At 32.0% G+C, this 14602-nt stretch overlaps 1 protein-coding gene across 1 annotated transcript in view; it reads left to right on the forward strand.

Annotated features, from left to right (window-relative positions):
• Positions 1–14602, forward strand: part of LOC142332773 (uncharacterized) — a 71502-nt gene that overhangs the window by 36683 nt on the left and 20217 nt on the right. The window lies entirely within an intron of this gene.

Below are 14602 nucleotides of genomic sequence, written 5' to 3' on the forward strand. Positions count from 1 at the left end.
TTCTTACTAATAGATATCATCTTAATTTTTGGTATGTAAAAATCTTCATGTGAATATCTAAAGTGCCGAAGATGTACGGTACGGTGGGTCAACAAATACGCTACTGCCACTGTTATTGTAGGTGCGACGTGCCTAACTGCACCTTCCTTTGATTTATGTAATAAAATAAAAATATTGACTGCAATGTAAAATGCAAATAACCATATAGCGACCGGGATGCTTGTTTAATTTAGTAATAGGCTGACGCCCATTAAAAAATACCGATGAATGATAATAAATTTTATGCAATAAAAAAAATCCAAGCCTGACGGATTCAAAACCAGAACCTTCCAAATGAATTTCAGACGCTCCGCCACTGTTATAACAACAGTACTAGTTATAATTTCAGTTCCGGTAATTCAATAAAGTTGGAAGCATAAACTATACTTAATAACACATTACAAATTAATCGCGTTAAAATAAATTACATATTTTTAAAATTGTTCCAATAATTTTTAAGTTTAGTATTTTAATTTATTCATATAATATACATTTGAAAATATTCCAGCAGTTTTATTTTACGTCTCGTTTGAGTTCCAAAAATATCTTCAATATCGGCTGGAAAAAAGTATGGATATTGTTTAGCACGTAGATACAATTTTCGCAGAAGAGAAATTAACTAAAATCGTTATGAAAATCGGTGCAGCAGTTTCTGTAGTTACAGAGAATATAAAAATATTAAATGGAGACACCCCCCACACATGTTACTAAAATTTTTCCTGTCGCACTCGAATAAAATATAAAAATTTTTTTTAGTAAATAAATTTTTTTGAAAAGCTTTAAATTTAAAAAAAAAACTTTACTACAACTAAATCTTGGCACCAATTTCAAAAAATCCCAACAGAATTAGATAACTTACCCGGAAAAGCCAGTAAAACACAGGTGCAGAGAGTTTTACTCTCAAAGGACTTAGTATTTTGGAGAAAAATAGAAAAATTTGTTCCAAAACTCTTACCAGCCTGATTTACTTTATTAAACAACGAATAATTATATTATTTCTGTAAGTGTGATAAGTATTATTCGTTGTTTAATAAACGAAATTAGGCTGGGAAGAGTTTTGTAACAAATTTTAATTTGTTACAAAACTTATTATACGGAATGCTTAAACATTGTTTATTATCCAATATTGTATGTTATTCGTGTATTTTTTTTTAAACAAAATCTAAATTAATTACAGATTTTGATAATAGAAATGTAGTGACTTACCTTTTTTGATATTAGTTTCATTTTGTTTAAAACAATTTTATTTATATTACGGAAATCTTTGTTTTCTGAGGGGTAGAAGTGATATCTGCAGGACTCTCACCGTACGGTTTACAATTTCATTGTAATTTTTTTGGATAAAATAATTAAGACATTGCCTGCTGCACGCAACTCGTTGGTTCTTTACTCTTTTGTAAATTATTGTAACCGTTAAACTATACTCGGTCTTTAACATTTGTTACGGTATAAAGTACGGTACGCAAAACTACGAGTATATTATAAAAAATGTAAAATAAGCAAAAAACATATACAGTAGGCTGCCTCTTGCTTGGAGACCTCGTGATCGGTCACTTGTCCGAATTAAAAAAATCCGAACCAGCCGAAGTCGTGGAACAAAAGCCCGATTATGTGGATAAATGGAAGGCTGTTTTTATAAATGGGCAATAAGCAACATTATAAGACATTTTCGCTGTACAAAAAGAAAACTAGACTAGGACTATATTTAGTACTTTCCGAAACCCTGTTGTTTTTTTTGTCATTTGCCAGATAGAATGTAGCTTTCTCATTTTTGGCTCGTACAGCGCTTGAGAAACAGGTTGTGATTTGTCCGCTTGTCTCTCGTTACCAATCATTACGGGTACGGTGTGTGTCAACGAGTGCATGACGCATACACAGCTGGCCATCCGAAGTCCGAACGAGAGGGCGCCTACTATAATAAATTTTTAAAAATACTACTATAAAATCCACTATAATAATGTTGACTGTAGCCATTTTGTAATAAATATTTCAAATCGTTAACTTTATTATCATCGAGAGGTAATTTCGTTTTGTAACCGCTTTTTAGATTTGGTAATATAATCACATTATTTTCACATTTTCGTGATGTGGTTTTCCTCAAAATAATTGACTTAAACTCATCATTTGAAAACTAACATTTGTAATAAACTTTTTACACTCGTATTTCATTTATTGATACTTTTTCATCGTTACTGTTGTTAAAACTAATTCCAAAATCCTTGTAGCACAACTAAGTCACATCATAAGGTAATTCCTTTTTCTTCGCCGTTCTAATTAACGTAATAAATTGGTCAGGTACGTAAGTAGGACTCTTCGATGCTCGAGACTCATAATCGCATTAAATGATTTGAATCCGTGTGAAGCACTTCATCATCAATCTCCAAGGTAGAAAGTAATGAAGTGTTTCTCTTTAGGCACCTGTAAGTTTCTTGCTTACCCCCTGAAAACAGCTGTGTTTCGAAAAATGTCCTTAAACATTCCAGTATTTAAATATTTAATTTTTATGAGGAAAATAGAGAGTTCGGGGATAAGATGAACTAAAATATTTAACATTACATTCCTAAATTAATAAATAAATCTTTTATTCTGACAGTTCCAATAAAATGCAAATTAATTTCAAAATAAAAATGTATGTACTTACAGTCAACATTAATTTTGTTAAATATAAACTAATGAAATAATGTTAAATTAAATAGGTGGGATACTAAATATATAAAATAATAATTAAAATTATTTGAACACATATATATGCACACGTTGTACCGAGATGAGAAAATTTACGGTCTTTTTAAAAATGTTTAATTAACCGTACTTAGAAATTAATCGAAAGAGTAATACTTTTCCTGTAGAAGAAAATCTTTTAATTATGTTTTAAATAAATCTGTGGTAAGATGTTTTAAATGGTTAGGTCATTTTTTTTACACATTGCAATAGAAACATAACAAAGCATTTTATCGTAATCTTATATGTAGTCCTGAGTTATATGAAAACATGTTTGTTGCCCGGTTTAACAGAGGTGGCTGAATAAAAGACTTATTAATGTATATGTAAACACATGAATAAACAAGTTAACACTTTTAGTATACTGTTGGGTATCCGCGGCTCGATCAGAATACTGAGATATTGACAATTGAAAATGTTTATATAATTACAATTTACTGGTTTAAAAACATAAGTAAAACAAGACAAATCAATAATAATAATAATAGTAGTAGTAATAAGTGACAGTAATAAACAACACACAATAATAATAATAAATATCAATAATAAACAAATTATAATCGTAGTAATCACAACAGGACCCGGGTTTCTTCCCTCCTGGGTGCGACTTGTAACTCCCCATTACAAGTCAATGTCGATTGGGTGGAAGCAACTCGCTTATATCTACCTTAATTCTAATCACACTAATTAGTGCAGCTCGCAGGCCGCCTAACTTAACCTACACACTAATTTAATCTAATCTATGCTTGTTCATTGGTCAGGATGGTCTCCTGACCAGCACAAGTCCTTTCCTTAAAACCTATTAGAGCTTGCAGGCTCATTACCTAATTATAATGTCTAACCATGCCTGTTTAGTGTGGATGATACGGTCTTCTATCCTTCACACCCAGCACACGTTCATCATAGCACTCTTACAACTAAGCCACAGCACCCAGGCTGCCTATAATTATCTGCTTACCTATTGAGTGGTAGTGAAAGGCATCTTTTCACTACCACTCAGCATAAGTCCTCCACTCCAAACCTAATAATGACACACAGGTCATTAAGGAAGTGCTTACCAATTGAGAACTGCTGAGGATACCCCACAATTCCCAGCACAAATCCTTCCTACCCACTCAAAGCACTCCATTTAACTTTCACACCCGGAATATCCATCGGGATGTACAGGTACCCCTTCCTGCTCAGCCCAGCATACGTCCATTAGTGCCTATATCTATCCCTATGACTAAATGAAGTACGCAGGCTTCCTAATTCTATACTTAAGATATTCGTGGGGAGACCCAGGTACCCGTCCCTATGCCTTCCAGCACATGTCCTTTGTCCTAATACTAGACTTTAATCTAATATTTCTTTTGCCTACCCTATCTAAGGGTCATGCTCTAAAGCGACCCTGTGCAAACATGCTTAGCCTAACAATTAACTAATTTGGGAAACTGGGCTGCCTGCCCATCAGGCCATGCACGTCCAGCCCCGCAGCCAGACTAGCACGACGCTCAGCAAAGAGTCTACTTCGCTAAAACTTTATGTTTCAAACCGGCAGTCACCCATACTCATCATCCGCAAAGGTGGACACAGAAAAAATAAAACAAAACAGAAGTAAAACAAAACAAGCTTAATCTAAATATAAAACTTCCGCACCTCATATCTAAGGTGCCTAAAGACCCTGGTTAAGTGGGCGAAGCATGTTCACCCATATTAATCTAATCACATATGTCGTTACACAATGAGACCCCGGCTTCCACCCTTGCACCCTTCATTTGCTTCCGGAAACCACAATTGGAAATACCATTGGGCCCCAGGACCGTCCTACCCAGATTCCTACCCGATGGCACCCCTCAAGCAACACAAAGACATATATTAAAATGATTCTTAAACCTAGCATACTTCCAGCCTGAGCCTGGCGTCACGCAGATGTCCCTCACCTTCCTTTGTTCACAGGATTGTGCATACCAGCTTCTCCACCTGGCTCTACTGCCTCTTTCCCGCCAGCATGTATGGTACCGTGTTGTCAGGGGTGAGCCATGTCAGGCCCTCAAAACCTTTTGAGGTATGCCTCAAAATCACTGTGCCCAGACAAGAACTGTGTCAGGTAGGGTATTACCTCACACAAATGAAGTAAGAAATAAAGTAACTTGATAGTTTTTTTGGTTGTTAAGTTTTACTGACAAAGAGATTTGAAAAAAAAATTTGTTTGGTGGTGCCTTTTAGGCTTATTATATATAATATATATTATGACGTGCAATATTATAATATTTTTTAAAGTAACTGACTTTTAAACCAGTTTTAAAAATAACTTTTAGACAAACTACTGCATTTGTCATACTAATAAATAATATAAAAATAAATTTACAGTAGTTATTCTGTTTAATGCCTAAAATAATATTCTTACAAAAAGAATCAAAAAGGAGAATATTTAAAAACATATTTATTAGCTAATTTAAAAGATTTCATGAAAAAAATTGTGGGGATTACAAAATCAATGTTCTGGCACTTCATTTTTTAGCATTATTTTGGTGGAGGAGATTATCATGTAATGTAAAATCTTAAACTTTTGAAATAGCAAATCATTTCTTCATTTGTAGAGAATTAATATATACCAGTGAAGCTGATAAATATGTGCCATGCTCTGTTAAAACAAGATTGAACTTGCAAGAAAAAAGATTGATAATATTGAAATAACCCAAGAAAACCGTATTCATAATAAAGTAGAAATAACAATCATATATGACTTCTAAAATGAAAATGATGAAAGTTAAGGGGCTCTTGGCATAAGTAAAATGAAGTATTTACCTTCATAAACATGTACCAATAAGAAAAAAAGAAAGGCTAAGTAGTAAAAATATTTACTATTAACTTGAATACAAACCAATAAAACAGTAAAAACATTACTGAATATAATTTGTGAATGTTTTAAAATTATACCTTTCATTTTTTATATTTTTTCATTTATTTTGTATAAAACAGTTTTGATGAAAAAACAAACAATTTTTTTAGTGTTTAGTTTAAAATTTTAACTTTCCATATTTGTATAATGCTACCTCATTTTAAAAATGTGTACCAAAAAATTCAAGTCTGAAGTCAGACAAATGGAAAATTCTTATTTATTTTTAACCATAGAAATTAGAATTATTTTTAAATACTTGCTTGTAGTAAATCCAACGTAAAGAATCTTATCGGGCAATTCAATTATTTGGTGTATTACATTTAATAAGACCTTAAAAAAAGAACTGTAATAAAAAAGAATTCTCAATTTGAGCACTGTTTTTTCTTTGGTTTTTTGTTCAAAAATAATAATTCACATAAATATAATCCAATCTTACTTTTCTATTTTGTAAAAGCTTTTTTGATGGCTTTGTAAATTATAGTAAGATCTTTAACTGAAAAAAGTTTTTTGATTTGAAGATTGTATTTTGTGTAATGTATTATTTTAGTGAGTGTGGGAGTGATGAATTCACATATTTTTGTTCAAAAAAATTTGTGGCAACTTCATATTTTCATCTTCAAATCAGTCCTGGTCTATGTATAATTTGGCATCTATTTTATAAACCCGCTTTTAATTGGCAAATGAAGTTTAATTGCATTTGCAGTTTCTTTATTTTTTTGTTTTTCAATTAAGGTAAAAAGTTTTTTTTAGTCTTTCTGGTAAATGTACTTGCTCATCCGTATCAGTTTCATCATTGTTCTCATCTTAAGTCACTGAAATTTTTTTTATTCAGTGAAGCCCGTTCACGCATCTCTTGGGAGACGTTTCTTGCTAACAAAGTGTACATTGAAGCACAATAATAATGTTCAGTGACATAATTAAGTTATGTCACTGAACAAGTAAAACATTACTTAACTCATAAGTATTATGATTGGGAATCTCAATCCATACAGTGGCTATTAGAAGTAGCTTTTTAAAATATTCCAATCATATGTTTTGTTTTTTTTTAGGGGAAATCAAGAATAATTTCCACTGTTCAATCTAGAAAGTTTGACAAGAAATTCTAAATAAGTAGTATTCATTATGAGAAAATGTTTTTCATAAATATTTTGAGAAACTCTGAACCATTAGATGATTGAAATATGATCAGATTGGATAAAAAGACATGCTTTGTTCGGTCATGGTTCTTGATTTTGAAAAAAACAGTTTTTATTAAAACATTTCCTCATTTACATTTCACCATTGAACCGATCCAGATTAACCACATAAATTTATATTCTGAACATCAAACCAAACTTTTCCTTTTTTTATGGTTGAAAACATTCAACAATATCCAACGGGATAAACTAGATTGAAATCATAGAAATCTAAAAAAGACTTGTACCTAAATCCGAAAGTGGCTAAAATATAGGAGATCGAAATGATTTGTTTGACTTAGAAAGAGAAGTAAGGAAAGGAAGCTGCTGCTTCTCACTGATTTTGTTGAAGATTTGATAAAGAGAATAGAAATCACTCTGGGAGGAAAGAGACTAAACTTTATAAGATGACTTTTTTTTAGAAATGGAACCACATGATATTAAAAATTTAAATTGGTATGGAATTGAAATAAATGTTTGGAAAAACTAAAGTAATGACGACAGGAAAGAATTATTTAGTTAATGAATGCCTGCACAAAAGAAGCAAGAATTGAACTAGTAAAACTTCAGTCTCCTAGGTATGACTAACAGAAGATTGGAAAGTGAAAACAAAATAATGGCAATTGAATGATTTAACAGAAAGAAATTGTTATTTATAAGACGCAGTTAAAGAAGCATCTTGAAAATTGTTAATTAGAATATACTTCTATATTACATATTAAGAAAGGCATGGGCACAGAAGCTACCAAATAAGATTAAATGAACTAAGTTATAGAGTGATAGGAGGTAATGTGAATAAGACATTGAATGCAAATTAGGTTTACAAGTTGACATAAATTGTATTTATTTGCTATATGGTCTTTGCAGTTAGTGGTTACTTTTTTTTTCATTATTGGATACACTATTCAAAACTAAATTAGCCCATTAATGCCTGGGATTGCTTTAGGACTCATAAATTGTTTGATCTTTATAGCCAGGAAAGGATGTCTTCAGCAGTAGTTCTGAAACATAAACCACAATTATCCGTTACAGCACAGTGTATGATATATCATACATAAATTTTAAAGACATAGAAAAGAAACAAAAACTGATAATGATAAGCGTATTGTTATGTTAATATATATAAACATATATTTTTAGCAAAATAATCATGTAAGTCTCTTAGTTGAATACATATAAAAAATAAAAATTTTAGTTATTTAGACATACTTCCTTTCCATGGTAACTTCTCAAGATACACAAGTACATAGAACAACAACAAAGCTGTGAAGAAACTAAAAAAAGGTCTACCAACACAATAACCAATATTATCGTGAACCAAAAAGCAAATTGCAAAAAATATAAAACGTAAAAAATTTTATTTAGCTGAAATTTATTCCTTGTTTGCATTGCGCATGATATGTCATATAATAGGCATTAACGGGTTAGATTAAAATTGGATCATTTATAGATTTATATGTACAGTGCTATTAATAAATGATAATGATGACAGAACAGGGTTGTTCTAAAACTACAATTTCAGCAATAGCCTTGTGCTAATTTTAACAATTAAAACTCTTAAAAAAAGATTATGTCAAAAAATTACTTGTTACAATTAAAAGTATGAGGTAAATATACATTTTTTATGGTAAACATAATTTACCTTACTGCTAAACATAGTGAAGGAAAAATGTAGGCCATGTTTATAAGAAAAGTAGAGATAGATGTTTGTTGTGAAATGCAAGATTTAAAAAAATACCATTTGTATTTTTAATTACAACCTTATATTCATAAAAAATGCTTTTTTCACTAAGAATACATCATTTAAAACTGTAATTCACAATAGGAGACAAATATTCCAATAAGACATTGAGTGTGGCAAGACGGCCATACTCAATTGCTGTTGCAGTGGATTATTACAGGAAAGCATGGAACAAAGCTGGATATGATCTGTCTCTACTATATACAAATAGCTATTTGTCTAGCAAAAGAAGGAAGCTGGAGAATGGAGCAATATACTATTGTTAAATAACAATAAAAACTAATGAAGATAAATTGTTAAAAATTTGTATACACATTTTTCTTATGATGCAAGTGTGGACTAAGAAAGGAATTTTGAAATTCAGATTTTAGAGTTAAACTGGAGCAACAGTAATATATATATATATATATATATATATATATATATATATATATATATATGTATCTTTTTAAATCTTTTTAATTCTTACTAATAGATAACACCTTAATTTTTGGTATGTAAAAATCTTCATGTGAATATCTAAAGTGACAAATGTGTAGAGTATGGTGGGTCAACAAATACGCCACTGCCACTGTTATTGTAGGTTTGATGTGCACCTAACTGCCCCTTCCTTTGATTTATGTAATAAAATAAAAATATTGACTGCAATGAAAAATGCAAATAACCATATAGCGACAGGTGCTTGTTTAATTTAGTAATAGGCTGACGCCCATTAAAAAATACCGATGAATGATAATAAATTTTATGCAACGGGAAAAAATCCAAGCCTGACTGGGATTCAAAACCAGAACCTTCCAAATGAATTTCAGGGATACTCCGCCATTGTTATAACAGCAGTACTAGTTACAATGATAGTATAATAGTAGTTACAAACATTTCAGTTCCGGTAATTGAAGAAAGTTGAAGCATAAACTATCCTTAATAACACATTACAAATTAATTTCGTTAAAAATAATTACATATTTTAAAAATTGTTCCAGTAATTTTTAAGCTTATTATTTTAATTTATTCATATAATATACATTTGAAAATATTCAAGCAGTTTTATTTTACGTCTCGTTTGAGTTTAAAAAATACTTTCAATATCAGCTTGGAAAAAAGTATGGATATTGTTTAGCCTGTAGATACAATTGTCGCGGAACAGAAATTAACTAAAATCTTTATGAAACTCGGTGCAGCAGTACTGTAGTTACAAAGAATATAAAAATATTAAATGGAAACCCCCCCCCCCACAACACATGTTACTAAAGGTTTTCCTGTCGCACTCGAATAAAACATAAAAAATTTTAAACTAAATTAAGTTTTTTGAAAAGCTTTAAATTTAAAAAAAAACTTTACTACAACTAAATCTTTGCACCAATTTCAAAAAATCCTTACAAATTAGATAACTTACCCGGAAAAGGGAGTAAAATTCTGGCTACAGAGAGTTTTACTCTCAAAAGACTTACTATTTAGGAGAAAATTACGCAGAAAATTCAAGTAAGTTTCTTTCCTAGTTATCAGTGAAAGTAATTCACATTATGTATTAAAAGCAAAAAGTTAATATAGAAAAACAAATAAATACATTTAAAAAAATCTCTTTAGCGAAATAATCAGGTGAGAGTTTAATTTTGATTTGATTTTGTAAGACTTTATTTACAGACACAGGAATTGCTTCCCAAACCATTTCAATTTCATTGTGTAGTTCCACTAGTGACTGGCTTTTTACTGTACACTACATTCTTGACTGTCCCCCACAAGTAATATACTTGGGGGGTTACGAGATTACCAGACCCGGAGATGAGCTACTGCGATTAGGTAAGGCACAGATGTGACATCGAATGAAAACACCGGAAGCTCTGACAGTCAGAACGTAAGATTTTTAAATCCTATATGTTGTACTTGCTGTACAGGGATACAATCAAGTGAGGACACCGGAGAATTTCAAGTTTGACTGCGTGTTAAAAAGGTAAGATTCCAACATTGTGACGAATTGTAAATAAACCTGAAATCAATTTTTTTTTTTTTTGTCTTCAGTCATTTGACTAGTTTGATACAGCTCTCCAAGATTCCCTATCTAGTGCTAGTCGTTTCATTTCAGTATACCCTCTACATCCTACATCCCCAACAATTTGTTTTACATACTCCAAACGTGGCCTGCCTACACAATTTTTCCCTTCTACCTGTCCTTCCAATATTAAAGCGACTATTCCAGGATGCCTTAGTATGTGGCCTATAAGTCTGTCTCTTCTTTTAACTATATTTTTCCAAATGCTTCTTTCTTCATCTATTTGCCGCAATACCTCTTCATTTGTCACTTTATCCACCCATCTGATTTTTAACATTCTCCTATAGCACCGCATTTCAAAAGCTTCTAATCTTTTCTTCTCAGATACTCCGATTGTCCAAGTTTCACTTCCATATAAAGCGACACTCCAAACATACACTTTCAAAAATCTTTTCCTGAGATTTAAATTAATTTTTGATGTAAACAAATTATATTTCTTACTGAAGGCTCGTTTAGCTTGTGCTATTCGACATTTTGTATCGCTCCTGCTTCGTCCATCTTTAGTAATTTTACTTCCCAAATAACAAAATTCTTCTACCTCCATAATCTTTTCTCCTCCTATTTTCACATTCAGTGGTCCATCTTTGTTATTTCTACTACATTTCATTACTTTTGTTTTGTTCTTGTTTATTTTCATGCGATAGTTCTTGCGTAGGACTTCATCTATGCCGTTCATTGTTTCATCTAAATCCTTTTTACTTTCGGCTAGAATTACTATATCATCAGCAAATCGTAGGATCTTTATCTTTTCACCTTGTATTGTTACTCCGAATCTAAATTGTTCATTAACATCATTAATTGCTACTTCCATGTAAAGATTAAAAAGTAACGGAGATAGGGAACATCCTTGTTGGACTCCCTTTCTTATTACGGCTTCTTTCTTATGTTCTTCAATTGTTACTGTTGTTGTTTGGTTCCTGTACATGTTAGCAATTGTTCTTCTATCTCTGTATTTGAACCCTAATTTTTTTTAAATGCTGAACATTTTATTCCAGTGTACGTTATCGAATGCCTTTTCTAGGTCTATAAACGCCAAGTATGTTGGTTTGTTTTTCTTTAATCTTCCTTCTACTATTAATCTGAGGCCTAAAATTGCTTCCCTTGTCCCTATACTTTTCCTGAAACCAAATTGGTCTTCTCCTAACACTTCTTCCACTCTCCTCTCAATTCTTCTGTATAAAATTCTAGTTACGATTTTTGATGCATGACTAGTTAAACTAATTGTTCTATATTCTTCACATATCTGCCCCTGCTTTCTTTGGTATCATAACTATAACACTTTTTTTGAATTCTCACGAAAATTCCCCTTTTCCATAAATATTACACACCAGTTTGTATAATCTATCAATCGCTTCCTCACCTGCTCTGCGCAGTAATTCTACAGGTATTTCGTCTATTCCAAGAGCCTTTCTGCCATTTAAATCTTTTAATGCTCTCTTAAATTCAGATCTCAGTATTGTTTCTCCCATTTCATCCTCCTCAACTTCCTCTTCTTCCTCTATAAAACCATTTTCTAATTCATTTCCTCCATATAACTCTTCAATATATTCCACCCATCTATCGACTTTACCTTTCGTATTATATATTGGTGTACCATCTTTGTTTAACACATTATTAGATTTTAATTTATGTACCCCAAAATTTTCCTTAACTTTCCTGTATGCTCCGACTATTTTACCAATGTTCATTTCTCTTTCCACTTCTGAACACTTTTCTTTAATCCACTCTTCTTTCACCAGTTTGCACTTCCTGTTTATAGCATTTCTTAATTTCCGATAGTTCCTTTTACTTTCTTCATCACTAGCATTCTTATATTTTCTACGTTCATCCATCAGCTGCAATATATCGTCTGAAACCCAAGGTTTTCTACCAGTTCTCTTTATTCCGCCTAAGTTTGCTTCTGCTGATTTAAGAATTTCCTTTTTAACATTCTCCCATTCTTCTTCTACATTTTCTACCTTATCTTTTTTACTCAGACCTCTTGCGATGTCCTCCTCAAAAATCTTCTTTACCTCCTCTTCCTCAAGCTTCTCTAAATTCTCTAAAGCTTCTCAAGCTTCTCCACCGATTCATCTGACAACTTTTCTTCAGGTTTTTAAACCTCAATCTACATTTCATTATCACCAAATTATGGTCGCTATCAATGTCTGCTCCACAGTAAGTTTTGCAGTCAACGAGTTGATTTCTAAATCTTTGCTTAACCATGATATAATCTATCTGATATCTTGCAGTATCGCCTGGCTTTTTCCAAGTGTATATTCTTCTATTATGATTTTTAAATTGGGTGTTGGCAATTACTAAATTATACTTCGTGCAAAACTCTATAAGTTGGTCCCCTCTTTCATTCCTTCTGCCCAGTCCGTATTCACCCACTATATTTCCTTCCTTGCCTTTTCCAATGCTTGCATTCCAATCTCTAACTATTATTAAATTTTCATCTCCTTTTACGTGTTTAATTGCTTCATCAATCTCTTCGTATACACACTCTACCTCATCATCATCATGGGCGCTTGTAGGCATATAAACGTTAACAATCGTTGTCGGTTTAGGTTTTGATTTTATCCTTATTACAATGATTCTATCGCTATGCGTTTTGAAATACTCCACTCTCCTCCCTATCTTCTTGTTCATCACGAAACCTACTCCTGCCTGCCCATTATTTGACGCTGAGTTAATTACTCTAAAATCACCTGACCAAAAGTCGCCTTCCTCTTCCCATCGGACCTCACTAATTCCTACTATATCCACATTCACCCTATCCATTTCCCTTTTTAAATTTTCTAGCCTACCAACCTTTTTTTAAGCTTCTAACATTCCACGCTCCGACTCGTAGAATGTTATTTTTTAATTTTCTGGTGACCCCTTCCTTAGTAGTCCCCACCCGGAGATCCGAACGGGGGACTGTTTTACCTCCGGAATATTTTACCAAGGAAGGCGCCTCCATTATTGCTATGTGAAAATGCAGAGAGCCACATTTTCTTGGAAAAAAAGCAGCTGTAGTTTTCCATTGCTTTCAGCTGCGCAGTACTCAGAGGACTGAGTGATGTTGATACGGCCGTTTAAGTCATTGTGACTCACGCCCCTAACAACTACTGAAAGAGCTGCTGCCCTCTTTCAGGAATCATTCCTTAGTCTGGCTCTCAACAGATACCTCTCCGATATGGTTGCACCTTCGGTCCAGCTACTCTGTATCCCTGAGCACTCAAGCCCCCTCACCAACGGCAAGGTCTCATGATTCATAGAGGAGGCTGAAATCAATAATTAAATAATTGTGGAGTCCCAAAAGTCTTGCAGGTATCATTTCTTCCCCTCAAAAACAAAAATTTCTGTAATATAAATAAAACAGTTTTTAACAAATGATATTGATATCAAAAAAAGTAAGACATTACATTTCTATTATCAAAATCTGTTATTTATTTAGAATTTTGTTTAAAAAATACATTTTAAATATATGTAATAGACAATAGATATACAATAATAGATAATAAACAATGTTTAAGCATTCTATGCAAAAAATAGAAAAATTTGTTACAACTCTCTTACCAGCCTGACTTAATTTAAACAACGAATAATTGTATTATTTCTGTAAGTGTGATAGGTATTATTCTCTGTTTAATAAATGAAATTAGTTATGGTGAAATTATATGAAGTTATGGTGGCATGGAATGTTGAAAACCACTTTTATTAATAAGCTAATAAGTACATTCTTGCTTAAGCAGTAATGTTCATAACTATAGCTATTAATGTTTTCGACCAACGACTACTCTATAATTCTATGTAAAATCAGTTTAATAGATTGAATTTTTTATATTGTAAATAATATAATAATGTTAAGTAGTTGACAACTACTAATTTTCAAAAATTGGTCGACTAATACATATTTGCAAGTTGTTAAATTAATCGATTAATTTTAATAATCGAATGGTACGACAAATTTTAGTCGAACTATTCCCATGGTTGTACGTTAGGGTGTAAGATTATGTTTAAAGTTTTTA

This window comes from Lycorma delicatula, chromosome 12 (genome assembly GCF_047948215.1).
Source record: "Lycorma delicatula isolate Av1 chromosome 12, ASM4794821v1, whole genome shotgun sequence".
In the NCBI taxonomy this organism is placed as follows: Eukaryota; Metazoa; Arthropoda; class Insecta; order Hemiptera; family Fulgoridae; genus Lycorma; species Lycorma delicatula.